The following is a 25,067-nucleotide window of genomic DNA, read 5'->3' as shown; positions in this document are numbered from 1 at the left end:
ACATCTGCCCTTAATGCCTTCTGGCACTGGCAGGGTTTTGGCTCTGCACAGGCACGGCGAGAGGTGGGGAGGAGCTTTTCAGTGGCTCCTGCTGACTCTCAGCATGGCATTGCCAGGGGTGAGGCTGGTCTTCAGGTCACCAAACTTCAGAACCCGTTTTGGCACCAATTCTGGGTGACTGCCCAGCAATAGGGGCATTGTCCTTATCGGGAGGCTGCGTCCCTCCAGTGCTGGGGTTCAGGGTTAAAGCAACCAGGTCTGTTAGCAACCGGATCATTTTAAATCCTTGTTGGGATCCGGTGCCATGAAACCAATTAAACCTTGCAGTGGATATGGGAAGTTGGGATAAAGCAAAGATGGACCCTCCGGGCTGGGATCCTGCATGGCTTCATTAATGAGAGGAACCCAAATGAACACCGGACAAGTTGATTTTTTCATTGCTGCTGTTGGATAAAGTTTAGCTGGGAGGACTTTTTAACCTTAAAACAGACGTCTTCAGGTCTGGGCTAAATTATGCCTCCACAGGCTGTCATTATATCATGACAGGAGCAGGTTAAAGCTCAGCACCGGAGGCGGTTTTGTGCAGCAGCACTAGATTTTCGGGAGGGTAGAGGCTTGGTTTGACACATCTGACTGCCATCACCTTCGCTCTAGAGCCACAGGGCGACGCAACAGGGTACCGGTGGCTCTATTGTACTGAACACAAACCTCTCCTTGGTTTATTTTTTGCTTTGTTTTTGTTCTTTTCTTTCTTCTAGTGAGCTGCTTCTGGGAGCCGTAGCTACCAACTTCACCTTCCTGCCTAAACACACGGCAAATTCCTACAGATAGGGCTGAGGAGGCCCTATGCGGATCCATTCTGCGGATGTTGTGCAGAATCCCGGCCTTTTCTGGGAGCATGCAGCGGTGGGTACCGTCTCCTCCCGGTGTCATGCACCCAGGGGAAGTGCAGCCCCCTCCGAGGGGGACCCAGAGCTGCTTGTTTCCCAATGAGGAGACTAAAAGACCCGAGAGCAGGATTTGAGGGAGGGCTGGGCAGGGGAGCGTGCCACCGAGGGATGCTGCGTGACCTTCCCTCGCACCCTCCAGGTCCTTGTTCCTGTCTCTGCGTCACTCCAGGCAGCGCAGCACAGGCGACAGTCACAGAGGCATTTGCCGTGTGGCACAAGGAGGCTGCGGGTGCAGCTTCGTCCCCACAAAGCTCGGCTGAACCAACTTGGTCCTTTCGCCCCCTGAAAAATACTGTTGAAAGCAAAAAGCACTTGCACACAGAGCCCTTGGCAGGGGCCGGAGACACCCAGCCCCCCCGAGCCCCTTCCCTCCCCAGCAGCAGCTGGGGGGGCTGTTGGGGGGGCTGTTGGGAGGGGGCGGAGCACAGGGAGCCCCAACATTCCATCCTGGAGACGCCAAAGAGTCCTTAGCAGCCGAGAGACTGAGGGGACCCACCATGGCGCTGCCACCTCGGTGGCTCCCACTGCGCGGCCCCCGCACCCCCCCGGCTCCCCATAGCCTTCAGGCTTTTGTGCTCCCTCAAACCTTCTACCCCCAAGGCAGGGACAGACTCTGACCCGCAGCCCGGGGACGCTGTCGGGGCCAAGAGCGTAGGAGGTGACCATGGCTCCTGTCTCTCTTCCAGGCGCAGCCACCCTGTTCCCATCGACCGGGCAGCAGCTGCTCTTCCCCACGGCCTGGGCACCCCTAGTGGGGGCGGCCCCACAGGCCCCACCACCAGGTATGGCACCCCTGTCCCCTCTGCCACCCCGACACCTTTTGGCACCCAAGAACCCTGGGCACCTTCAGCCTCCCCCTCCCCTCTCCATGGCCACCTTCACCATCTCACCTCCCCTGTTCCCCCCCCGGCAGTTCTGGCACGGGGGCTCAGCAAGCCCGGCTGAGTGTCCCTGCCTTCGCCTGCCCAGTGAATCCCAGTTCCTGAGAATTTCCCCAATACTTGGGGCCACCTCTCGGGGACGAGAGCGCAGGAGGTGACCATGGCTCCTGTCTCTCTTCCAGGCGCAGCCACCCTGTTCCCAACCCCCGGGCAGCAGCAGCCATTCCCTCAGCCTGGGCACCCCCAGTGGGGGCAGCCCCACAGGCCCCACCACCAGGTATGGCACCCCTGTCCCCTCTGCCACCCTGACACCACCAGCACCCTGATGGCCATGGGGGGTGGCTCGGAGGGTGCCCTGGAGGGTGCCCCCGGCCCAGCACTGCTCCCTCCCACCCACACAGGGCTGCACAGGGCCCCATGCGGCTGCTGCTGCTTCGACCCGCGCTTCGGGTCCATCGAGTGGACCGTCACCAACGTGCCTGCGCCGTCCAATGCCACCCTCGCCCACGACGCTGCTGCTCCACCAGGCTCTGCCCTGTGGGGCCCCAGGGGCTGCGGGACCCTCCCGGCCTGGGCAGCCCCTGGCACTCCCCAGGGACAACACCCACCGCCCCAACTGACGCAGCTCCCAGCCTACGGCCACCAGGGCACAGCGGTGCCCACAGCCCCCACACTGCTGTTCAACTCCATCCCCGGACGCCAGCACCTCAAGGCCACCTCCGCGGGAGCACCCCCTGCCAGCTGCGTCCCCACGGGCACCTACTTCCCCCCCAGCCCTGCTGCTGCCCCCCACAACGAAGCTCCTGGTGACCTGGATGCCAACTTTGAAGTCACCGAGGACATGATCCTCCAAGAGCCCCTCTGGCTCTTTTTTTCCTCCTTGGACACGGTCGAGGTCTCCCATGACCCCGACACCAGCATCACCACACCTGGGGACCCCGGTGGCATCATCAGAGAGGGGAGAGCGGTGGCCACAGCACCCTCCCAGCTGCCAACATCCATCCCTGTCTTCGAGAACACCAAGGAATGGTCCTCAGAGATCAACAGCTCCAGCAGGGCCTCCCCCGCGCAGACACCCCTGGGCAGCGACATCCCCTGGAGCACCATCAGCTCCCCAAAGAGCAACATCTCTCCCAGGAGCGACATCTCCCCAGAGCTCACCTTCTCCCCAAAGAACATCACCTACTCAGAGCAGGACATCACAGAGTATGACACCATCTCCCTAAAGAGTGACACCTCCTCGAGCAGAGACAACTCCTGGGAGAGCGACATCCCCCACAGCCAAGCCCTCGGGGACGCAGCTGGCCACCTTGAGAGTGATGTCCCCAGGAGCCCCTCTGCTGTCCCCCACAGCCAAGCCCTCGGGGACACAGCCTGCCACCTTGCAGTGCCCCAGGAGGTGCCTGTCAAGTACTTTGGCGTGGAGGTGACCCAGAAGGCCGTCGTCGTCCTGGAAGGTATCTTCTGCAGGACGAAGTCCCAGGAGTCGTGTGGGGACACGGGGATGGAGCTGCCGCCAGCCCAGTCCACCATGACAGAGAAGCGGGGGACGAAGCGGGAGATGAAGCGGAGGACGAGCTCCCCGTTGCTGCCACCCAGGAAGTGCAGGGCTCTGGCGGACAGGCTGGGGGTGGCGGGGGGGAAGAGACGCCCCCCAGCGAGGAGACGCAGATGAAGGGGGGGAGAGGGGGTGCATTTGGGGGCTGGGGGGAGGGTTGTATTTAGGGGAGGGGTGTGGGGGGACAGATTTAAGGGAGGGGACTGTATCTGGGGGGATGGTGTGTTTGGGGGGGGTGGGGAGAGGGACATGTTTAGGGGAGGGGGGGTTAGAGTAGCTTCGATAGGGCGTTTTCTCTCCTGTTTTTCCATTAAAAGCTGTAGCAGGCAGCGTGTTTGGGGAGGTGGGTGTGTTTAGGGGAGGCAGGTATATTTAAAGGGGGGGTAGTGTATTTTGAGAGATGGGGGGGTGAGTTTAGGGGAGGGGGGTGCATTTGAGGGAGGGGGGGTTAGAGTAGCTTCGATAGGACCTTTTCTCTCCTGTTTTTCCATTAAAAGCTGTAGCAGGCAGCGTGTTTGGGGAGGTGGGTGTGTTTAGGGGAGGCAGGTATATTTAAAGGGGGGGTAGTGTATTTTGAGAGATGGGGGGGTGAGTTTAGGGGAGGGGGGTGCATTTGAGGGAGGGGGGGTTAGAGTAGCTTCGATAGGACCTTTTCTCTCCTGTTTTTCCATTAAAAGCTGTAGCAGGCAGCGTGTTTGGGGAGGTGGGTGTGTTTAGGGGAGGCAGGTATATTTAAAGGGGGGGTAGTGTATTTTGAGAGATGGGGGGGTGAGTTTAGGGGAGGGGGGTGCATTTGAGGGAGGGGGGGTTAGAGTAGCTTCGATAGGACCTTTTCTCTCGTGTTTTTCCATTAAAAGTTGTTTCTCCAGCCCCACTCCGTGCCTGTCTGGGAGGGGAGGGAGCGCGGGGGACAGCGGGAATCAGCCCCCATAAGGTGCCACAGCCCCACATGGGACCCTGAAGGGCACCGAGCCGGCCCCAGGGCCGAGTCACCGCCAGCAGGGTGGCAGTAGTGGGGGGGGACTCCTCTGTCCCCTTCCCCAGGGGCAGCCAGGACAGACGGGTCCCCGCCGGACCCATGGACACGGCCCCACGCAGAAAGCAGCACGGAGCCCCCGGGACAAGGACAGACCTTGGGGAGCGGGAGGGGACGGACACACACGACCACAAGGGCTGCTAGGCCTTCGGCTGGACCCCAGCCAGCGTCCCCTCCCACGGGGACAGGGCTCGGGGGAAAGCCCACAAAGCCTCGGCACAATCACCCCCGTCCGCGGCTCCGCAGCCCGGCTTTGCCTCCCTGCGCTGCCCAATCACCCCAAATCACCCCCACAACGGCCAGGGGGGAGCTGCCGGCCAGGCAGGGACCCTCCTCCCCTCCTCGGCCTGCACCTTGGGCAGCCCCGACACCAGCACTGTTGGGGGGGAAATAAGGAATGAAATAAACAAGAAATGACGGCAGGGGCCAAAAGTGCCTGGAAACCCCAGCTCCTTATTGCCCGTTCCCCCTCCCAGCTCCACAGCCCGGGGACAACGCAGCCAAGGGCGCCTTCGGGCAGTGGCCGCCCCTCTGCGTGCCCGGCGCACAGAAGGTGCGGGGGGACGTCCCTGGTCCCCGTCGGGGCACCCCCGGTGTCGGGGGGAGCCGCTGCGGGCCCTGGGCGAGCGCAGTCCCCTTGGCCTCGGCAGGGCCTGGCGCAGCTCCCGGCACCGCTGCTGCTCCGCGTCCGGCCTCCCAACCCCCCGCCCCGAGCACCCTCCTGCACCCAAAACTCCCGTCCCCTGCAGCAGCTGCACCGCCACTGCCTGCAGCTCTCGGGGGCTGCGCGGAGCTGCTCTGCGCCAGAGAAGGCAGAAAAGGGAAGAGAAAGACCAGAACCCAAACTCCAGGGCTGACCTCGAGTTAAAGCGTGTTCTTAAGGGCATTGTCCAAGGGCCTCTTGGGCACAGAGAGACTTGGGGCATCAACCACCTCTCGAGGACGCCTGTTCCTGGGTTTGACCGCCCTCTTGGTGAAAAAACGCTTCCTAATGCCCAGGCTGAACCTCCCCTGGTGTGGCTTTGAGCCATTTCCACGCATCCTGTCCCTGGATGCCCGGGAGAAGAGCTCAGCACCTCCCTCTCCACGTCCCCTCCTCAGGAAGCTGCACAGAGCCACAAGCTCGCCCCTCAGCCTCCTGCTCTCCAGATGAGACCAACCCCCAGCGCTCAGACGCTCCTCAGAGGACATGCCTTCCAGCCCTGTCACCACCTTGCTTGCCCTCCTCTGCACCATCTGAGGACCTTCCCACCCTTCTCCAATGGTGGGGCCCAGCACCGCACACGGTGCTCCAGGTGAAGCCGCGCCAGCGCTGAACACAGCGGGACAATCCCCTCCCTTGGCCGCCTGCTTCTACTGTCTTTGATGCCCCCCACGGTGCGCTTGCCCTCTTGGTGCCAGGGGACACTGCTGGCTCCTCCTGAGCTGCTCACCACCCCCACACCCCTTTCTGCAGGGCTGCTCCCCAGACGCCCCCTCCCCATTCCCACTGCTGCCGCCGTTACTCCCTCCCTCCCACCTGCAGAACGCGGCACTTGGACTGGTTCAATTTCACGCCGCTCAGGATTGCCCAACGCTCCAAGCCATCTAGAGCCTTCTGCAAGGCCTCTTGGCCCTCAACACACTCAACAGCACCTCCCACTTTGGGATCACCAGCAACCTTCCTAATGGGGCATTCACCTCCCAAAATCCAGGGGAGCAACTCTGCCCGCCCTTTTTCTGACAACTTGAAACTCAACCATTTCATGATGTCTGCAGCCAAGACCTTCCCGTCTCCCACGAGTCCCCCGCTGAAGGGGGATTTTCGTTAATACTTGGCCCTTGTTTAACTTGGACATTCAAGCTGATGAACTTTTTCTGACTTACTTCTCCCTGTATATATATATATATATCAATAACACTTTCCTGCAATCAGCCTTTCCTCTTCTCCTGACTTGGCCTTTCCCAGCGAGTTCTTGGCTAGTGGTTTTCTTCAAAGCTGCTTTAGTGCTGCTGAAGGATGTTGAAGCGACAGCTCTGGCCATCCAAGCACTGTACTCGCCCATGAAAGCCTTCCAGCTCAGGCAGCCGCAACACAGCATTCACAGCTCCTCGCTCCCCTGGACACGCTTCCAACCTCCGTATGACCCGATTCTATGACTATGGAGCTGGAGAGGCTGCAACCAGGGTCCCAAGCACATGGGGAAGATGGGGCAGCTAGAGGGGAGGAAGCAGAAGTCAGCGAGTGCCATCTCACACCAAGCACATCACACTTGTCACATCACTCTGTCTTTCAGTCTGAACTCCCACCCACCAAACACAAGGACAGACTTTGCACTCCGGCCACTCTCATGAGCACCAGCCCTTGCTCACTGCATTAGCAGCACAGCCTCCTTCATACACCCACCAGGAACGTGTGGCAGCACCAAACATCTGCAGTGAGCTTTGTGCTGGCTACAGCCCATGTCAGAGAACGACCCCAGCCACCAGAGGGAAGGTGACTTTGTCCCACGGCTCCTCCATCCATCCTGCAGCCTGCCCACAGCAGGAAGAAGGCACAACGCCCTCAGCAAAGGAGGAGCAAAAACCAGTTCCTCCCATGGGCCACCAGCAGCCGAAACACAAAGCCCTCTCACACCTCTGCTGGGCTGAGCTTGAAAACGCTTCCAAAGGGTAACGGGGAAAACCCTGTTGCCGGAGCAGCACCAACAGAATTCTGCCCACGGGACAGCTTCAAGCAGATTTACACCTCTGTGCAATGGGAGACGGCTGAGCCCTGAGCAACCAGGCCTTGCATTTACTGCTTCAAAAAACCCCACATTAAAAAAGCCCACACCAAGCGCCCTGCATCTCTGCAGAGAGCTCCACCTTCTCCAGCTGACAGCCAGCAGGAGGCAGAAGAGCCAAAGCCCCAAAGCACAGAACCCCTCAGAGGTCACCAGATGGGGGCCTCTAGGGGGGTTGCTCTGTCCCTCGAGCCAGGATGAGCCCTGCTCCCCCGGCACAGCAGCTGCTGCTCATCCCGAACGCCTCACAGGTCAGCACCCAGGAGGTGCCCCAAAACACAGGCCCTCAGGAGCCACAACACGGGACGACACCTCTCCCCGGTGCAAGGCCCACACACCGGCCGCCCCACGCCGCCCCTCCCCACACGGACAGCCCCTCCCCCGGGGGTCCTGCCCCCACGGCCAGGCCCTTCCTGAGGGCCGCCCCCAGCCCACAGGCCCTGCTCCCCCGCAGAGCACTTAGAGCCTCCCATTTCCCGTTGGTTGGGTACTCCAGGGTTCACAGCCTCTCTGGAGCGCCTCAGATCCTTCCTGGATGTCCTGCCCTCTCTTTACTTCTCCTTATGTTACACCTAGAGGGATTATCTGACTAGTTTATTTCTTTCCTTTTTGGTAAAATTGCCCAATGTCACTAGCCCTGGTTAAATGTTTGACCACCCTTCTAGTCACTAATCCAGGAGGAATCAGTTTGTCCTTCTGTCCGTGCGATAAGAGATGTTCTACAAGCCTTTGCTGGAGCCTCTTTGTCTAGTCGTTCCCTTATCGTGTCACCTCCGATGGAAACGGCTTTTTCCCACTGCAAAAACAAGACCTGCTTTTCTTACAATTTCGCCCTTCCCTTTTTCATAATCTTACTGCTTTTTGCGTTTCTAGGGTATGGTTCCACATGAGGCCTCTAGGGCCGACAGCATGATGTTACATTCTTCTTCTCAACAGTTTTTATTTTCTTCTTCTTCTAGATGAAGCATTTTTCCCAGCTATGGGGGAGGGTCTACTTCCATTCGTTTCGTTAGGGCAGTTTCAGTCAATCACTGAACTAATCCTCGCACACAGAGAATGATACAGCATCCTACAGCCGCTAAAACTCCTGCTACTATTATAAGAGAAGTCAATATTGATACCACCGTAACTTTCCATTTCCCAAACCAGGAATCCAGCCAACCTGTCCGTGAGGTGTCTATTCCAGAGTTCTCAGCTAACTCATCAGCTAGACTGGTGGGCCCTGGAAGGGCTTTAGTTATAGTACCATCTGGAGCTGGATTGTTGGGGATGAAGGCACAGCGCCGATTCCCTAACATTACACACACCCCTCCCTTCCCCGCTAAGACCATGTCCAGGGCAATCCTACTTTCCCATGCCATTCGGCTGGTTGCATCCAATTGTTCAGCTATTCCTTTTAATGCATCCCTGGTATAATTAATAAAATTCTGTTGGTTATAGTAAATATAATTCATCCAATCTACATTTCTGTTTATAGTTACCCACCAGAAAAAGACAAATTCGAATCCTGCTCCTATCTGATTCCTTGCTTTGTGTTCATCTGGGACCCCTCTAGGGACTCCAGTGGGATCTCTCTCTAGATCCGTTCATCAAGGGATACATCTCAACTTCTTTTTACTCTATTGCCTGAGCTCAGGGATCCTGTTCCTTTTTCAAATGCTAGGGTGAATGGTATTGCCAATTGTACCATTCCACATGTACCTTTCCAGTTAGCCGGCAACACAGATCGCAAAGTCCTCCCTCCACAATACCACCAGAGATCCGCCCGAGGCACTCGTAACGCTGAGCCGTTTCCTCTTACATCCTTGGTCACATTCAGAGTTTCAGTGCACAGGGTAAATCCCCCCCCAGGTTTGGCAGCATTCACGCCCTGCCGTGAGAGGCACGCTGGATGGTTCCCAACTGCTGTGGAAAATTTAACGTCTCTAGACTCCAAGGCAGGAAACAGTAAGGAAAGTGAATGACAAGTCTCATTTCCCCAGGCGGTCTTTTCTTGGTATAATGCTATCAGACACCACATCCCTACGGAATCTTTCGTCCACCCTAAGGGAAAAGGGACGATCTGTGCTGGGGGCCTTCCTGTGGCACAAGCAGAGCAATTGCTTTGGTTCAAACTATTAACAGTATATTACACCCTATTAACAGTATACTTTACCCAAGCATTCGTCTCACCGTACCCTCTTTCAATCTCAAATGTTTGTCTAAGACCTTTAATTTCAGTAACCGTTACCAAAGCTGGATCATTCGGTGGTTCCCACTGTTGTATTACTGGGAGTTTAGTAGTCATAGTTGTCCCTTCCGCTTAACTGCTATTTTCCAGTACGTCTATTCTAAACCTTCCCCTTGGATCCCTTCCAGACACATCTGCTCCTATTCCATATATTAGGTCACTTGATCCACCCGTCATCCACGGTCCACCCTCCAATTTGGGTGGTCCACCACACTCCACTCCATTGTTCACAGAGTGCAGTCTCAGGATATCTCTCTGCGACCCTCCAAATTTCTGGGCACGGGTACTTGTTTTCGCCACTCAACTATCTTTGGGCCTCTAGATCCCCACACTCCAGTACTTGTCAGGCATCAAAGCGTATGGTCTGTGGGGTATCTGGATGTATACTCCGTAGGTGATCTGGGTGTACGCTCCAGCTTCCTAGTGGGAAACACAACGCTGCCCCTGTGACCAGCATCATCGCAAAATGCTTCTTAAAATTCATGGCGTACACAGATTTATATCTCCCGACTGGATAATCCTGCCCCAACCCACGGCTTATTGTCTCTTTAGGGTTACTCACAGCGGGCTGTCAGTAGAATGTACAGTCCACTGTTCCACTGGATCTGTTGGCGGGGGTTCAACTGGTCCTTTTAGCCGAGTGTAGTGAGTCCAACCCCTGTCGGCCGTCCTCACTGCAGTCCCAGTGGTCAGTAACACTTGGAACGGGCCTTCCCATTCTGGTTGGAGCTTGGTTTCCTTCCAGGATTGGATCAAGACCCAATCTCCCGGTCGAAAGGCATGGACTGCAAATTCCAATGGGTGGAGTTTGAGCAAGAAGTCCTTTATTTCTGAGGAGAGAGAAAGAAGACGACAACCCCAGTATACAGTTCTTAAGAAACATATCTTTAGTTTCAAAAGTAGGCAAGTCTTCTCTGTTACCCATATAAGGTAGTTCAAAAAGCATCTCATAGAGCGAGAGACCTGTATCTTTTCTAGAAGTCTGGATCCTCAACAATGCTATTGGTAAACATTTAGTCCATGGTAATTTGGTTTCTAAAATCAGTTTCAACAATGGTCTCTTAATGGTCTGGTTTGTCCTCAACTTTTCCTGATGATGGGGGATGCCAGGGGGTATGAAATTCCCACACTATCCCTAAACTTTCCGCAATTCCTTGAAGGATTTTAGAAGTAAAATGACTGCCCTGATCTGAGTTTATATTCTCCACTAACCCGTATCTGGGAATAATTTGTTCTAGTATTATCTTAATTACCCCTGCTGCAGTAGCTGACACCAAGGGGTAGGCTTCCACCCATCCAGTAAGATGCTCCACCAGGACTAAAAGATCTTTTCGCCTGCCTGTTGGTGGCAGTTCAGTGAAGTCTACCTGTATACTTTGGAACGGTCTCAAGCCGGGCTCTCCTCCTCCTGAAGACTGCTTTCTCAAGGCTTTCTTGTTTGCTTTCTTACAAATAATACATCCCTCACAAATTTGTTTGGCCACTGTCTATATGCCAAAGCATCTGTACTTTCACAAAACCATTCGCACGTTGCTTGCGTTCCCCAATGGCTTCCCTGTTGTAGCATCGTCACTATTTCTCTCATTGTTGGTTGACCATTTCCCTTCCATCAGGCAGAATCCATTTACCACATGTCTCCACTGCCCCTGCTTCTGTCAGTGCTTCTCCTGCCCCAAGGCCGCCTCTTTTGCCACCTTGTCCACTAATCTGTTTCCCCTTGCGGTAATTGAATTGCCTCTCTGGTGACCTTTAACGTGTAAAGCTGCTATTTCACCTGGTATTAATATATTAGCTAACACCTGCTTTGTACGTTCTTCGTGTAAAAGTTCTTTCCCTTGCTGTTTATTAGTCCTTGTTCTTCCTAAATTTTACCAAAGGTATGCACTACCCCAAGGGCATAACAAGAGTCTGTATGTATTGTTCCTTCTCCTTTCTCCAATTAATTTAAGTGCCTGGTTTAAGGTATACATCTCACATGTTTGAGCGGACCATGCACTAGGTAATTTTTCAGATGCTTTTACTTGTTGGTGTCGCGTTAAAAGGGCTGTAGTTTCGATACTTGTCTGTCAGAGTCCCAGGACTTTCACTGATTTACTATCAGAGTTCCACCAAAGGACTTTCACTGAATCAGATTCACAAATAATTGAAATTAGTTATTTTATTGAGAGCGACAGAACAGATTCGAGATTGCCGTTGATAAATTCGCTAACTACAATAGCGCTAATTACTTAAGGTTAATATTGCTAGCAAAAATAATGATAGTACAACAACCCGGGGTAACATTCCCCAGAGGGTGAAAGGCGCAGCGCTTACCCAGAAAGGCGTCCCTGCCTGGGGTGGAGGGAGAGAACACAGCCCATGGACTGGTCCGTCAGGTATCAAGTTTCTTCTCTCCCAATTTAACAGTCATTTTCTCCATCCTTTTATCCCCAAAATTACAAGGTTTCCCTCCCCTAGGTGACGTGTAGTATGATTTGGGTGGAGAGATGAGTGCTATAGCCATGTATGTTTAGCATGATCTCTAAAATCTTCATTAGCATATACTGGGGTGTCAACTTCAATATGCATTTCACAGGTAACGAGGCAAAGGTCAATTACCAGACACGGCAGCCTCTCAAGGAAACAAAGAGCTACACAAGGTCTCTGTTATCTTGATTTTACTGTCTCTGCTGACGAAAAGCAGGGCTGTCCTGGCTCCCCAAGACTACCCCGTCATTTATGTATCCTGTGATAGCCAGACAAGCCTTCACTCCCCTGGGCTGCACAAGAGATAGCAAAGCCAGTCTGAATTGCTCTTTGAGCACAGAGACTTCACCTCATTATCCAGATTCCACAGTTGACTCACTCCATTTACCACCGCATGTCCATGACACCTCTTTCCTTCTATCACTCTTGAAGAAGCGTCTACGAACAAATGAAGACCCCCAGATAGGGGTTCTTCGCTTAAGTCAGGTCAAATCATTCGTATGTAAGTTCTTCATCCTTTGCCTCTCTCTCTATATTTTTTTTTATTTTTTTTTTTCACAAAAAGCTCACTAGGTTAAGGCAAGGGCTGGTAGTTAAAATCAAATCATCCTTTTCAATTAAAATTCCTTCATACTTCAGTATTCTTGAATTGGTTAGCCGTTTTCCCGTGGTTTGGGCTAAAATGGTTTTTACTTGGTGAGGGGTGCTACCTTCTATCATTCCCCTGGCCACCCTCGGGAGACCAGATCTAAGAGTTTAGATAAATAGGCCACTGGCTGCCGCTTATCCCCCCCCACTCTTGAGTTCCTAACGCAGCCCCTTTGTCTACAGTTAACAAATAGTTGAAAAGATTTCTCCAAAGAAGATAAGGCTAAAACTGGAGCTCTGATTAGGCTGTTTTAAATCTTACACTAAATCCTCCTCTTCTGTCCAAACCAATACATTTGGTTCTTCAGCTAACAGTTTGGAATACATTCCTTTAGTCTTTTGAACACACCCCTCTATCCACAGTCCACAGTACCCAGTCGGCCCCAAAAATTTTCTCAGTTCCCTCTTGGTCTTTGGCAGAGGTAAGTCTACTATTCCTTTGATCCTCTCAGGATTTATTTTTTTTCGACTCCCTTCACTGACTAGATGTCCCAAGTACTTCACTTCTGTTTCCACGTATTGCAATTTTTTTATTATTTTTTCTTTTTTGAGACCATCAAACCTTACTGTCCCAAAAAGTTCAGTAACTCATTCGTGGCTTCTTTTACCCTGCCTTCTTCCTCCCCACATACCAGTAATCATCCACACACTGAAGCAGGGCTACTCCCAATGGAGGGCTGAATTGTTCAAGCACTTGTTCTAACACTTGCCAAACAAATTAGGGGATTCTGTAAATCCCACAATGATAACACCCTACCGGTGAACCTCGAGCTGCTGGTAGGAGTGGCTGGGGCAGTCCTCGTCCCGTTATTCACCCCTCTTCCTCGCCCCCAAGTAACAGTCTAAGGGGTCGCACTTCGGGGATTCAGTTTCTTTGTCAATTGAAACATCACCGACAGTCTGGGCTGGGAACATATAAAATGGATTTGGGCGTTCCTGAATCTATTCATCTTGACCCAGCAAAAAGCATATTCACCTTCCTCTACTTCCTTATTATTCACATACATGTTTAAAGTCTGACAGACCCAGTCTTCATCAGATCCAAATTTGGGCCAAAATATACTAGGAGGTGTTATGGGTTCTTTGGTCCAAACAAATTCAAATGCAAATGCAAACATGTCCCCCCTGGGACACCTCTGGGATCCTCTAAGACAGACACAGGACCCCTAGGACACCCCTGAGACCCTTCCCAGAATGTCCACGGCCCCTCCGGCCGCCCCTGGCCCCTCCGGGATGCAGTCCGAACAAAACAAATCATTTTCTTTTTATCTTTATCCCTTGTACAAGAAGAATCATTCCAAAACCTCAACATTCTCCCCTAAAGGACTGTCTGGGGAAACGTTCCCGGGGTCTTTCTTAGTATCCCCTTTTTCATCCCTAGGCCTAGAATCCTTATTTCCCATTCTGAACACAGACTTTTCTTACACCCCTTCCTTTCGCTTCGTCCTTCTCCAGCTGCGCCCCTCGCGGGACTACAGAACCGCGGATCCGGACTCCACACTCGCTTCGTACCGCAGTACGTCTCAGTCACTCACACACAAGTCTCTTAGAACATCCCGACCACCAAGGCAATACTTTAACAGTCCGATTTTCCTTACCTTGGTCCGTGCATGGAGTTGCCTGGTCGTACTCTCTGTGCCTACTGCACCTACCCCTTCTCCCCCTGTGCTTCACAGAGTCTGCCGTCCAACTGGGTCTCGAGATCTTAGTCGATTCCTCACGGAATCCCCACCAACGAGCCACGAGACCCTTGAAATCAACGGGACGCGTCTTCCCGTCCTTCGGCGACAGGGACTCCCAAGAAGATGACTTCTGCTCCCGGATGAGCCCCCAAATTGTGAGAAACAAGTTCCGGTCCGAATGAAATAGGCTCAGGCAGCATCCTCTGTGAAGCACATTTTTATTCACGTTCTTGCAAGAGCGGGTGACCTAGCAAGTAGGCACACTTCCAGTTCTTGAAACACACCTTTTTATTCCCTAATCCCGGCCGAATTTTTCCCTCCCCTGTTTCCCATTGGTTGGGTACTCCAGGGTTCACAGTCTGTCCGAGGCGCCTAAAATTCTTCCCGGGTGTCCTGCCTCTGTTTTCTTCTCTTTATGCTACACCCAAAGGGATTATCTGACTAGTTTATTTCTTTCCTTTTTGGTAACAAAAAAATTGCTCAATGTCATTAGCCCTGGTTAAATGTTTGACTCCCCTTCTAGACACTAATCCAGGAGGAATCAATTTGTCCTTCTGTCTGTGTGATAAGAGATGTTCTACAAGCCTTTGCTGGAGCCTCTTTGTCTTAGTCATTCCCTTATCGTGTCACCTCTGATGGCAACGGCTTTTCTCCTCTGCAAAAGCAATACCTGCCTTTCTTACACCAGGACTTGGCACGAGGATTTGCAGGAGGCCTCACACCAGGGTTTGTTCGAGGGCTCTTCAGGGGCTGGGGGGAAATGAGGGGGCGGGGGAGGTGGGTGGCGGGGGATCAGGGGCACAGGGTGGGGTGGGCGTTGATGCGTGGTGGGTATTGCACAAAGGTTTGCACGAGGGTGCGTCGGGGGCTGAGGGGGCACTTGATGGGGTGGGGGAGGGGTTTGGGGGGTTGGGAGGGGGCAGGGGGTGGGGGTGAGTAGGGGGGGGAAGTGCGTGAGGGGGGCTCCCATGAGGATTCACACAAGCCCTTGCAGGATTCACACAAGTGTTTGTAGAGGGTGGGGGAGGGGGTTGAGGGGGGACACGTGTGAGGGGGGTGGTGAGTTCACACGAAGGTTCGGGCGGGTTGAGAGGCTGGGGGAGCATTCCCAGGAGCGTTTGCACAAGGGTTTGCACAAGTGTTCGTGGTGGGGTGGGGGAGGGGGTGAGGGGGGATTTGGGGAGGGTGGCACAGGAGGGGCTTGCACAAGGGTTCGCACGAGGGTTTGCACAAGGTTTTGTGGGGAGCTGGAAGGTTGGGGGGTAGGGGAGGGGTCTCACACGAGTGTTTGCACAAGAGTTCATAGGGGGCTGGGGGGGTTGAGGGGGTGAGGGAGGGATTTGAGGGGGATTTTGGGGGGTCGGGGAGGGGGTGGATGACGGTAGATGAGCGTTTGCACGAGGATTTGTACGAGGCTTTGTAAGGAGTTTGAAGGGGTGGGGCAGGGGGTTCACGGTGGATTCGGGGGTGGGGGGAGAGGTTGGGGGTTGGCACATGAGGGGGTCGCAGGAGGATTTTCACGAGGGTTTGCAGGGGGCTGGAGGAGGTTTTTGGATGGAATTTGGGGGGTGTGGGTGGTGGGTTTGCACAAGGGCTTGGGGGGGTTCAGAGGCTGGGGAGGGGGGATGGTGGCATTTAGGGTATTTTGCACATGGACTCGCACAAGAGTTTGTAGGGTTTGTAGGGCTGGGGGTGTTTCAGGGGTGGGGGAGAGGGTGGAAGGGGAGATTTGGGGTGGGAGGGGTAGGACGTGGGGTACGGGGGGGCTCGCACGAGACCCTGCACTAGGGTTCGTGGCAGGACTGGTGGCGTGGGATTGGGATTCTGCTCGAGGCCTCGCACAAGGACTCACATGGCGGTTCCTAGGGGACTGGGGGGGTTGGGGGAGGGGCTTAGAGGGGATTGGGGCGGGGTGGGGTGGATTTGGGGGTGGGGGAGGGGTGTGGGAGCTGGGGGTGAGGCAGGAGGGGGCTCGCACAAAGATTCGCACGAGGGTTTGTAGGGGCTGGGGAGGGGGTTGAGGGGGGACTTAGGGCGTGGGGGAGGGGGGAGTGGGATGGACGGTGGCCCATGAGGGGGTTTTGCAGGAGGATTTGCACGAGGCCTCGCACCAGGGTTCACTGGGAGCTGGGGGTGTCGGGGGGTAGGGGAGGGGGCTCACACGAGTGTTTGCACAAGGGCTTATAGGGGTCGGGGGGGCTTGGGGGTGGGATCTGAGGGGGAATTTGGGGGGTGTGGGAGGGGGCGGGTGATGGTATGTGAGCGTTCGCACGAGGGCTTGTGGGGGGTGGAAGACTGGGGTGTGGGGAGGGGGCTGAGGTGGGGTTTAGGGGCTGGGGGAGTGGAGGTAGATGTCACACAAGGGGACTTTGCACAAGGGTTTGCATGAGTGTTCGTAGGGGTCTGGGGGTGTTGTGGGTAGTCGGGGGGGATTTGGGGTGTGTTGGGGGTAGGTGGGGGGGGTGGGGCAGGAGGGGGCTCACACAAGACCTTGCACGAGGGCTCATAGGGGGATGATGGCGTGGGGTTGGGATTTTGCACGAGGCCTCACACGAGGGTTCACGGGAGGCGTTTTGGGAGGGGGGGGGCAGGAGGTGGGTGGTGGCGCGTGAGGGGGCTGGAACGAGGCTTTGCACAAGGATTCGCACGGGGCCCTGCACGAGGGTTCACACGACAGCTCATGGGGTGCTGTAGGGGGAAGGGGCGTGGGGGAGGGGTTTGAGGGCAATTTGGAGGGTGAAGGGGGGGGTTCAAGGGGGATATAGGGGGTGGCGAAGGAGGAGGCTTGCGTGAGGGTTGGCATGAGGTTTGGCAGGGAGGGCTGGGGTGGTGGGGTAGGGGCGTGAGGGGGCATTTGGGGGCGGGGGAGGCGGTGGATGTAGTGCAAGGGGGTTTTGCCCGAGGGTTTGAAGGACAAGTTCCCCAAGGGCTTGTGTTAGGGAGAGCGGGGGGTGTTGGAGGATGTGGGGGACGGGGTTGAGGGGGGATTTGGGAAGGGGGGAGGGGGTTTGCACGAGGCCTTGCATGCTGATTCGCACAAGGGTTCACAGGGGGCTGCGGGGGTTGGGAGAGGGGAAGTAGGGAAGTGGGGGAGGGGCTGTTGGGGGGAGGGGAGAGGGAGGTGGGCGGGGTGGGGGCTGTCACAAGGGTTTGCAGGGGGGTTGGGAGGGGTTGGAAGGTGGGGGAGGGGCTGGCAGAGATTTGGAGGTGGGGGAGGGGTGGATGATGGTACCTGAGCGTTCCCACAAGTTTGCACAAGAGTTTGCAGGAGCGTTCACAAAAGGGTTCATAAGGGAGTGGGGAAGGGTGGGGGTGGGGGAGGGGAGAGAGATTTGGGAGGTGAGGGAGGGGGCGGTGGCGCACGAGGGGGCTCGCGGTAGTATTTGCGCGAGGCCTCGCACGAGGGATCCTGCAGGGCTGGGGGTTAGAGGTCTTGGGAAAGGGGTCGAGGGGGGATTTGGGGGGGTGGTACAGGAGGGGGCTGGCAGGAGGATTCGCACCGAGGCCTTGCACAAGGATTCGTGGGGGGATTGGGGTGTGGGGGACGGGTTTGAGGGGGTATTTGGGGGTGGGGAAGGGAATGGATGTCGCGCGAGGCATTTTTGCACGAGGCCTTCAACAAGGATTTCCACGAGGGCTTGTTGTAGGGTGCTGGGGGGGAGCGGTGATTTGGGGGATGAAGGAGGGGGTTGAGGGGGCATTTGGAGGGAGGGGGAGCGCGGGGCGGGGTGTGTGTGCAGGGGTCTGGAAGGAGGATTCACACGAGGGTTTCCACAAGGATTCACACAAGGGTCCCTGGGGGTGGTTGGGGTTTTGGGGAGGGGTGGAGGGTTGGACTCGGGGGTGGGGCAGTGCAGAGGGGATGGGGGGCAGTGCACGAGGGGGCTTGCACGAGGGCTCGCACAGAGATTCACACGAAGATTCACACGAGGCCTTGCATGAGGGTTTGTGGGAGGCTGGAAGATTGCGGGGGGGGCGGGGGTGGAGTGGGGGGATGGTGCAGGAGGGGCCACAATCCAACTCACCGATCTCCTGGGTCCTCCCAAACCTCTGGGTCCCCCCTGAACACCTCGGTCTCCCCAGACACCCCTGTTCCCAACCCCCTGGGTCCCCCCAAAACCCGACTCCCGGAACACCTGTGTCCCTGCCAAACCCCTGGGTCCACCCAACTCCCGGTCCACCCCCAGACCACCATCTTCTGCCTGTCCCCAACCTCCTGGGTCCCCACAAAGTCCTGGGTTCCCCCAAACTCTTGAGTTCCCCCACAGTCACCCATCTCCCTCCCACCTCCCCGATCTCCTGTCACTCCAAGCCCCTTGGCTTCCCCCATAGACACTCACTTCCAGCCTCCTGGGTCCCCCCACCCTCTTGTATACCCCCAAGATCACACCTCCTCCATCTCCTGAGATCCCCCCGAAATGTCGTCACCCTCTTGGCTGACTGGGTGGTGAAGAAGGTGGGGCTGAAGGCCAACCAGATGATGCAGGTGGTGTACATGGCGAAGCTGATGGGTTTGGCTTCACTGAAGGCCTCAGAGACCCCCCGGGCTTTGACAGCATAGACGGTGCAGGTCAACATGAGAAGAAGGGCATAGGCCAAGCAGCCCAAGGTGCCACCTTTGGCTATGTCACACCTAGGGACACCATGGGCATCTTCAGGGTTGGGGGTTCAACCCATCTTCTAGTTGATGAGGGAGTGAGGAGAGCAAAGGAGGAGCCAAATGGAAGCAGCCATCAGTTAGATGCTGCTCAAGGTGAAGGTGATGACAAGTTGGGAGATGGGGCTGATGAAACAGGGAAGGGTCACCGACCATTTGCCAGGGGCGGTGGGGGGGGAGGACAATCAAGAGAAGAGCATGGGGTGCCCAGATGCCTGGGTTCCTTTTCAAACACATGCATCCACCCCCAAACACTGAGATTCCTCCCTAGAGGAGGAGGAGGAACCAGCCCATATGCCTCCATCCCCTTGGTTTGCTTGAGCCTCACATGCTTGGGTCCCCTTCCCAGACACCTGGGTCCTCCAGAACTCCATCCTACATCCCTCCTGACCCTCCACCCAAACTCCTGACCCGCAACCCAAAATCCTCCCCACAACGTGGACTCCTGGGTCCTTCTTGATCTCCTGTGTCCTCCAGAACTCTTGGTTTCCCCCATAACTCACCTTCCTTGAAGACAGATTAGATGTGGTTGGTCTTGGTAAGGAGCATGGGGTAGGTGGAACCCCATCCTACGTCCCTCAACCTCAACTCATGGGTTCCTCCCTGGACTCCTGTCCCCCCGCGGTCTCCCGCGTCCTCCAAAACCTCCGTGTCCCTCCATGACTTACTCTGCTTTAAGATCCTGTAGATCATGTTGGTCTTGGTGAGGAGTGTGGTGTAGGCGAGGCCTAGAAGACCCCAAGCCCAAGAAGAGTTTTGGTAGGGCGCGGGTGCCCACCCTGGGCATCCAGGAGGAGAACACTCCCTCTGGACATCTCACCCTATGTGGTCACCCCACCCCACCCATCACGAGGACCCAGAGGGAGAACCTCCCCCAAGGAACCCAGATGACCATGGGAATCCACCAGGACACCATGGAGTCCCACCAGGAGATCCAGGGGAAGCACCTATAGGGTCACAGGCATCCAGGAGAAAACTCCCCCGTGGACATCCCACCCCACCCACAGAGGACCCATATGTCCAGGAAGAGCACCCAGCTGACCATGGGGGGGCCCACCAGGAGAACATGGAGGGGCACCCATGGGGACCCACATGACCATGGGTGGACCCACCAGGACATCGTGGTTGGGAGGGACACCCATGGGAACCCAAATGACCACAGGGGCACCCATAAGATCATGTGGGGGCTCCAATGGGACCCAGTTGACTACAGAGGGCTCCCAGAAGATCATAGCAGGGGGCTCCCATGGGGACCTAGGCATTCAGGAGGTGGCACCCAGTTGACCATGGGCGCACTCACAAGACCCTGGAGGGGCACCCATGGGGACCCAGGCATCCAGGGGGAACTCACCTGCAGGCTCAGCCCCTGCACCCACTGTCCCACTGCCCAGTAGGTGCTGCTGCCATTGCCACCCCAGAACTATAAGATGTCATAGCACCCCGGGGCGTCCCCATTCTCATTGAAGGTCACCGACCCCACCATGCTGCCTGCACACAGGGCCTGCAGGGGGCTGAGTGAGCAAGGAGGGGCCGACATCCATGGCCAGAGCGGGCTGAAGGTGCTGAGGGCCAGCAGGAGCAGGATGGCAGGGCTGGGAGGGGGAGAGAGGGGCTTATGGCGGCACCTTGGGGGGGATCCCATGGTGGGGGGGAGGCACACCCCACACGCAATGGAGGGCACCTATCGGGGCGGGGGTGGCACCCTACAGTGGGGGGAAGGAGGGGCTGGCACCCATGGCAGGGGGCCACCCTATGGGGGTGTGGGGAGAGGGGTGGTGGCACCCTATGGGATGCGGGTGGCACTCTGTAGACATGGGATGGCAGACCTGACACCTGTGACAGTGTGGGGCTGGCACCCTATAGGGCAGCGGTGTCACTCTATGGGGTATGGGGGCACCCTATAGGGTAAGGGGGGTACCCATAGGGATGGGGAAGGTGGTTACACCCATAGGGATTTGAGGGGGTCCCTAAGGGGTGGGGAAGGGGACACTGGCACCCTATGGGGGAATTGGCATCTAAGGGGTGGGGAGGGGGCTCTGGCACCTATAGGGGTGGGGGGACACCCTACAGGGACTTGGGGATCCTGGATGCCTGGGTCCTCCCCTCATCCCGCTCCCCTGGGTCACTGCTCCTGGATGCCTGGGTCGCCTGAGAGTTGTCACCAAACACAGGGCAGGGGTCACCCCCTCCCAGATGCCTGGGTCCCCTCCGCCAAGCTTGACCAAACTCCCATGATCCTCTGCCCCGCCCCCCAATTAAAAGCAGCTGTTAATTACTTGGGGGAGTGTTATTAGGGGTGCCCCTGCAACACCTCCTGGGGGTCCTGCCGTGTGTGGGGGTCCCTAATCCCTGCCATGGGGCTGACGGGAGATTGGGAGGGCTACTGGAACATTGAGGGGACCCAGAGGGGGTCTAAGGGGACATGGAGGGGTTGAGGGGACATTGGGGGTGGCTGAGGGGACACTGGTGGGGTCTAAGGGGACATATGGGGTTCAGAGGATACTTGGGAGAGTATGGGGGGGCTGAGGGGACATTGGGAGGGTCTAAGGGGACCCAGTGGGGACTGATGTGACATCTGGGGGGCCGAAGGGGCATGGGGGAGCTGAGGGGACATTGTGGGGCCTTGGGGGAATGAGGGGCCCCAGAGTGAGTTAGAGGACATGGCGGGGCTAAGGGGACATTGGCGAGGGGCTACGGGAGGCTGAGGGGACATTGGGGGGTGTCTAAGGGGACATTTTGGGTGGCTGAAGTGACATTAGCAGGGGCGAAGGGGCCTGAGGGCAGCCAGAGGGTGTTTAAGGGGACACGGGGGTGTTGAGGGGACATTGGAGAGGCTGGGCAGACGTTGGGGGGGGGGGCGGCTGAGGGGACACTGGGGCGCTGAGGGGGACCCGGTGGTGCTGAGGGGGCTGTGGGTGCTCGGGGGTCTGAGGGTACCCGGGGGACGTGAGGAGGGCCCGTGGGGGGTGAGTGGACGCTGGGGGACCCGGGGACGCGCCAGCCTGAGGACGCGGTGCCGCCGCCGCGCGCCGCTCCCGCCGAAACGCCGCCGCGCGCTGCCCGCCGTGGCCACGCCCCCAGCAGTTAACGGCGGCCTGAGCCACGCCCCCACCCCGCGGCCCCACCCCCGCTTTGCGCTTTCCGGCCGCTTTCCGGCCACGCTTTCCGGCCTTGTCGCGACAGCGGCCGCCGGGAGGCGGGGGGGGACTCGGGCGTCCGCGGAGTGAGTCCCCCGCACACACTCAGGGGAAACTGAGGCACGCACAAGCCTTGAGGGTGGGGGGGGGTGTCCTAGAGGTCCCCAGGCATCCGGGCGACCCCCATCCCCCCTCAATCAAGGCGGTGTTAGCGCATGAGCGGCTGTTAGGAATGTTACAGTAGCTGGAGACAGCATTAGGAGCATTAGGGGAGCCGGGCACCAGCAGAGGGTTAGGCTGAAGCCTGATATGAAGGCTATTAGCAGCTATTGTAAGCAGCTATTCGGGGTGTTACGGTAAGCGGGCCCCAATATTCGGGGCATTACGGGAGCTAGACCCCGCTATGACGGTAGCTCGGAGCCTGGTATCAAGCCTGGAGCAGCTATAAGGGGCCTTATAGTACCTGGACCCCAATATTAGGGGTCTTAAGGTACCTAAAGCCTGCTGTTAAGATCATCTGGGTGCCTGAAGCAGCTATTAGGGGCATTATGGTATCAGGTCCCCAATACTGGGAGCGTTATGGTGGCTGTACCCCACTTTTAGGGTGTTGCAGTAAGAGGCAAAATGGTTTTGGCAGGAAATAAACCCCCTTGCGTTCTAACACTCCTCACCGAGGCGGGAGGCCGGGTGCGGCTGGGTTTAAGTTCTGATTGATGCCCAGTTCACCACTATCAGTCCAGACACGTTTAATATATTAAACTGTTATGATTTGGATACACTAATAGTGGGCTGCGCCTTCAGTCTAGTCGTGCTCATGAACCAGCACGGCCACTCTCGAGTCTCTGGTCACGTTCAGTGAGAAACTGAAACGACCAGCTACTTAAACAGTGCGGTTTATTTAAGCAACAGATAGAGAGGTTCAGCCCGTTGACTGGTCCCAGAAGCCAAAGGCAGTCTGTGATGGAGTCCTCCTTGACTTGTTCACGATGGTGTCTTCCCTCATGCCGCCCCTTTCTTGGGCTATTTTTATACTATTTTTTACCTTCAAGGTGGAGTTTGAGTGACTTCAGTGTCGTGGTTTAGCCTCAGACGGCAACAAAGAACCACGTGCCGCTCGCTCGGGCATTCCCAATACAGGAAGAATTGGAAGAAAAAGGCAAGACTCTTGGGTTGAGACACAGGCAGCTTAACAGAACAGCAAAGGGAACAAGAAACACCAACAATAACACGGATAGAGGAATATACAAACAGGATTATGGAACCACCGCTCCCTGACCAGACCCAGGCCACCCCAGCCCGCTCCAAGTGGCGACTTCCTGCCCCCTCCCCCAGCAGCTCAGGGTGGGCATGGCTCACATGGCGTGGAATACCAGGAAAAATTAACCCTATCCCGGCCAGAACCAGGACATTATCCACCCCTTAGTCCATACCATCTATGGTATGGCCCAGATCTTACAGGTTCCAATGAATTGCCACCACTTTCCCCTGCCATATATATATATACACATATATATTCATGCAGATATAATGCCCTTAGTTTATGGGCCATCCCTCCAAGGTGTCCGTTGAGTTCTTTTCATCTTTGATGGAGCTTTGGGCTCCATCTGTTAGAAGAGTCTCTCAGGGCAGGTGAGATGCTGGGTGGTGCTGGCCTGTTGCATGCTGTATTGTCGGAGCTTGTGACGGGTGCACCCGGTGTGGCTCATGCTCACAGTGCGTGGGCTGAAGATGTAGATCTTGAGGAAGTTGCTGGGCGCCAGCTGCTGAGGTCAGTTCTTATCCCATCACCCCCGTGCCTTACTCGTAGTACAACTGATAGCAGTTATAGTAATGAGGACATACAGTGGCAGTGTTACTTAACAACACACAATTTGATTCATTGGCTATTCTCACCCAAAATCAGATCCCCATGAGGTACACATCGGACTTCCCCATCCTTCCGCATCACCCACCAAGTGCACCCAGGCCCTTGGGCAAAAGCAGGCCCATGGATGGGTTTGCCTTTGCCTGAGGCAGGACTGACCCAGACTGTCTTCCCTAACACGTTCTTCACGTGCACTACGGGGACTTTATCCCCTTCTACAGTACGTGGAAGTTTTGATTGGGCAGGGCCCGCACGATTGGTGGATCCCCTGGGGTTAACTAGCCAGGCAGCCTTTGTTAAATGTGCATCCCAGTGTTTTAAAGTCCCACCACCCATTGCTCTCAGTGTAGTTTTTAACAGCCCATTGTATCGTTCCATCTTCCCAGAGGCTGGTGCATGACAGGGGATGTGATGTACCCACTCAATGCCATGCTCTTTGGCCCAGGTGTCTATGAGGCTGTTTCGGAAATGAGTCCCGCTGTCCGACTCAATTCTCTCTGGGGTACCATGTCGCCACAGGACTTGCTTTTCGAGGCCCAGGATAGTGTTCTGGGCAGTGGCATGGGGCACAGGGTATGTTTCCAGCCATCCGGTGGTTGCTTCCACCATTGTGAGCACATGGGGCTTGCCTTGGTGGGTTTGTGGCAGTGTGATATAATCAATCTGCCAGGCCTCCCCATATTTATATTTCAGCCATCGCCCTCCATACCAAAGGGGCTTCAAACGCTTGGCTTGTTTGATCGCAGCGCATGTCTCACATTCATGGATGACCTGAGCAATAGTGTCCATGGTCAAGTCCACCCCTCAGTCACGAGCCCATCTATATGTCGCATCTCTCCCTTGATGGCCTGAGGAGTCATGGGCCCACCGAGCTATGAATAGTTCACCCTTATGTTGCCAGTCCAGATCCACCTGAGCCACTTCAATCCTAGCAGCCCGATCCACCTGCTGGTTGTTCTGATGTTCCTCCGTGGCCCGATTCTTCGGTACATGGGCATCTACGTGGCGTACTTTCACAACCAGATTCTCTATCCGGGCAGCAATATCTTGCCATAGTTCAGCAGCCCAGATGGGTTTGCCTCTGCGCTGCCAGTTGCCCTGCTTCCACTGCTGTAACCACCCCCACAGAGCATTTGCCACCATCCATGAGTCAGTGTAGAGATAAAGTACTGGCCATTTTTCTTGCTCAGCAA

The sequence above is a fragment of the Larus michahellis genome, unplaced genomic scaffold (assembly GCF_964199755.1).
Source record: "Larus michahellis unplaced genomic scaffold, bLarMic1.1 SCAFFOLD_34, whole genome shotgun sequence".
In the NCBI taxonomy this organism is placed as follows: Eukaryota; Metazoa; Chordata; class Aves; order Charadriiformes; family Laridae; genus Larus; species Larus michahellis.
The sequence above is the reverse complement of the archived record's forward strand: the minus strand, read 5'-3'. Positions refer to the sequence as shown.